This window comes from Chiloscyllium plagiosum, chromosome 2, assembly GCF_004010195.1.
Source record: "Chiloscyllium plagiosum isolate BGI_BamShark_2017 chromosome 2, ASM401019v2, whole genome shotgun sequence".
Taxonomy (NCBI): Eukaryota; Metazoa; Chordata; class Chondrichthyes; order Orectolobiformes; family Hemiscylliidae; genus Chiloscyllium; species Chiloscyllium plagiosum.
This window is the reverse complement of record NC_057711.1, coordinates 142,545,339-142,549,420: the sequence shown is the minus strand read 5'-3', so window position 1 is coordinate 142,549,420 and position 4,082 is coordinate 142,545,339. Positions and strand designations below refer to the sequence as shown.

The following is a 4,082-nucleotide window of genomic DNA, read 5'->3' as shown; positions in this document are numbered from 1 at the left end:
AATGGGGGACTTGCTGCGGGGGCGGGAGGGAATGTAAATTTTGTCGAGACGGTGGTTGGGGGGGGGTAAGCCACCTGGTTTGGGGGAGGAGCCACCGGTGATTGACGGCCCACCTGACCCTGCCCTGCCGTGGCCTCGAGCCGGTTGGTGATGGGGGCGGGGACAGTGTGGCCGCATTCGCTGCTCGCGGGGACTCTGTTGGTGAAGGAGCAGGCGGCGGCGGCGGCGGGAGTCGGGGTTCGCGCGCGGTCGGTTCTCCGTCCGTCCGGCTGAAGGGGTGAGGATTGGGCGGGGAGGGGTCTTCAGGTGCAATCTCTGGGCCCACCCTCGGGTTCTTCCATTGGCCTCATTTCCCGGTGATTTCCGCGGGGGATCGGCCTTGTGTCCCTGACCCTCTCCATCTTCACTCTGTCTTGTGCTGGAATCGACTCTGTCGCTTCTTTTCATTTGCAAATAATTAGATGACGCTTTTTTTTTGTTTGTATTTGTACAATAACATTAGAAGAAACTGCAAATGCACAAATTAAATAATCTTTTGCATTCACAAGTTTTTTAAATTCCCCGTCTGCAAAGGAACATGTTACAATGAATTATTAATATTTTGTTAAAAATCACACAACACCAGGTTATAGTCCAACAGGTTTAATTGGAAGCACTAGCTTTCGGAGCGACGCTCCTTCATCAGGTGATTGTGGAGGGCTCAATCCTAACACAGAATCTATAGCAAAAGTTTACAGTGTGATGTAACTGAAATTATACATTGAGAAATTGTCTGTTAAGCCTTTCATCTGTTAGAATACAGTGATAGTTTCACTTCTTTCATGTGTAAATCACAAAATCTTTTTTTTAAAGTTGCATTCTCGGGTTAGCTGTTAACAATGGTGATAGCTAGACAATATGTTGGAGGTGTTGGCCCCCAGTGTTCTCTGTCTATGACCTGATGTTTACATTGATTCTAATCTAAAAAGTGAGATAACAGAGTTTTACATAAATTCATGCAGTTTTTGAGCTCAGAGTTCTACATGAATGTATGCAGTTAATATTTTGTAGTAGAGTCCAGGGAATGATTTGCTTGATTTTTATTTTGCAGTGAATTGAATGGTCTCAATTCAACCTGATCTTACTTCTGGCTAAAAAAAATGCCAATGAAACCTTTGCATTCGGATTTATCGGTACATTGGTTTATATGTTTGGTTTTCATGGTGAAATGTCTTGATTTGTGGTTAAATAGTGAAGACACTTTTGACAACTGTGACTCATGCCTGCTCTTCTTGTTAAATCTTGATTCAGTTGATTGCACTCTGCGTCAAAAGATCATGGTTCTAGCCTCACTCCAACAGTTTAAAGACATAATTGAGGCTGGTAATCCTGGCATTACGGAGGGAGTGCTATTTCATCAAGACAATGAGTTCCAGCTATGTGTTCAAAGACACAAACTGCCATGGCTTTCTTTACTGATGGAAAATCCAAGGAGGTTTCAGTCTAACCAATGCCAACAAAACATCTTAAGTATTTAATTGACATTATTTCTTGCGCTGCTTCGTTGTAGCATTGTTCTCAATGTTCAAAAGTACTGTGTTTTTAAGCATCTCTTGTTTTGTGAATGCATGACTGGCTTCTGCGTCACAAAAACAATGTTGCCTTAAAATATTCAGGAAATAAAGGACACGTGTTCACAAAGAAGGAAATTATTTCTATTTGCATAGCACCTTTCACAATCTTGGTATCCTAAGCTATCTGTCTGCCAATGGAGAAGTTAGAGTTGCATTAAATCCACTTCTCTAAATCAGATTGCAGTTGTAAAATGCTTTGTCTTTTTTTTCTTTCTGTAGTTACTTTGGTTCCAAATTTGATTTGGTTTTATTGTAGTCACATGTACCTAGGTACAGTGAAAAGTTTTGCAAGCAGTAAAGGCAACTTGTAGCAAACAAGGACATACAGATCATAGGGCACTTAGAGGAATAAGATCAACATTGTTTAAAGTTAGAGAAGTAAACTGCCTGTAGTTTTCATTCCATGTACCCATTCTTTTTTTTTAATGGTCAGAATTGCATACACAAAAGTGTTTCCTTAGTTCCATCATTTGCAGAGAGTCTGTGTATTTTTTGAAGCACAGTTGCTGAAACAATTGTGTTTGTGGTCATATTTATTTTAACTATTTTTATATTAAACTAATTGTAAAGTTTAGTTTTTAATTGTTCTGATGCTTCCATTAATTTGTGAATTTAAATATATATTCAAGCACAATTATTAAATTTCACCTATTTTGCACAATAGTGTAAGTATAGTGTGACCTTCTATTCGAATGCATGAATGCATACAAGGTTTTTGTTTCAGTAGCTTCTTTTCACTAGTGGCTAGTTATTTAAAAGGGAACTTTGTTTCACTGTAATTTTTGGGAGGTGGCCATGGGAAAGTTACTGGTTGAACAGAACCTCACTTGCTTTCAGGTGGATCAATGTCGCAGTAGTCTAGATTGTTTGCTTGCACTTGTATCTAACAAGGACCAGTCCTCCTGTCACTGGCCAGAGGGTACTCTGTACTAGAACATATTGATGGTGTTTAAATTTGCCAAGTTTTAAGTTATATTTTTTAGTGCATATATATTCCCACTATGCTTGGACTGTTCCTATCTACCAGCTATAAAATGTCTCAATAAGCATAGAATTTGATTCCATGTGTATGTTGATGACAGCCTACCCTCCCTAGACCTGTACAATTGTGATTGCTTTCATCTTATGGAACTGATGTATTTGCCAGAAATCCTTATCCACACATGCTGCAGTATGCCGGTTGTATTCATCTACTTATGGGGAGGTGACGGCCTAGTGGTATTATCATTAGTCTACTAATCCAGAGACCTGGGCATCCAGGTTTAAATCATTGATGCCTATGAATCCATTGTCCATTGTCAGAAAATCCTCTTTGTTTCCCTAATGCCTTTAGGGAAGGAAATTTGCATTCCTCACCTGCTCTGGTCTACATACAACTCCAGACTCAATCAGTATGAAGTTAAAAATCTCACAGCACTAGGTTATGGTCCATCAACTTTATTTGGAAGCACTAGCTTTCAAAGTGCTGCTGCTTCATCACGTAGTTGGAGAGCAGGACCATAAGGAGGCTGGTAGGTATAGGGAATGCTGGATCACTAAAAAATTGAGGATTTTGTTAAGAAAAAGAATGAAGCATATGTCAGATATAGATCAAGTGAATCCTTAGAGCTCCGTGCTCAGCAGCCTGAAGGAAGAAGATAGCTCGGTAACGTCATCTCAGGCTGACATCATGAGGATCAGCAAATCCTTCTATGCCAGTCTGTATGACTCGAAGCCAACCGACAGCGTGGCCTCCAAGTCGTTCCTGTCCTCTATCACGGAGGTCCTAGACGACGGAACAGGAGAGAGGCTGGACCAGCCGCTATCTCTGGATGAGCTGACCAAGGCCCTCGAGTCCTTCGAAAAGAATAAAACTCCCGGAAGCGACGGCTTACCGGTCGAGCTCTATTCTGCTCTTTGGGACTTGTTTGGCCAGGACCTGCTGGAGGTGTATGTCAGTATGCTTCGGGCAGGTACCAGAGTGAATCCATGAGGAAAGGCATCATCACCCTCATCTACAAGCAGAAGGGGGAGAGGGAGGAAATTAGAAATTGGAGACCGATCTCACTGTTAAACACAGACTACAAAATCATGTCAAAGGTCATCGCCAACCAGGTCAGGTCTGCTCTGGGATCGGTGATTCATCCTGACCAAACCTGTGCTGTACCGGGCAGGAAGATCGCTGAGAGTCTCGCACTCCTCAGAGATACGATTGCCTACGTGCAGGACAGGGGGGGTGGACACCCGCCTCATCAGCCTGGACCAGGAGAAAGTCTTTGACAGGATATCGCACACATTTATGAGGGATGTCCTCTCCAAAATGGGCTTCGGGGAGGGAATCGCTAATTGGATCAGACTGCTCTACACCAACATTGTCAGTGCAGTCTCAATCAATGGGTGGGAATCAGATAGCTTCCCAGTCAGATCTGGAGTCAGGCAGGGCTGCCCCCTCTCTCCTGCCTTGTTTGTGTGCTGCATACAGCCATTTGC

General features: G+C 42.6%; 1 protein-coding gene across 7 annotated transcripts in view; it reads left to right on the top strand.

Annotated features, from left to right (window-relative positions):
* Nucleotides 1-133: 133 nt before the first annotated feature.
* Nucleotides 134-4,082, top strand: part of LOC122564829 (beta-amyrin 11-oxidase-like) — a 119,983-nt gene continuing 116,034 nt past the window's right edge. For 2 of the 7 annotated variants that reach the window (XM_043720144.1, XM_043720137.1), the window contains exon 1: nt 144-277. The gene's annotated coding sequence lies outside the window, so the exon portion shown is untranslated. Of the gene's footprint in view, nt 278-4,082 lie in introns of all 7 variants that reach the window. The other 5 variants (XR_006316022.1, XM_043720149.1, XM_043720167.1 and 2 more) reach the window with 5 other exon arrangements.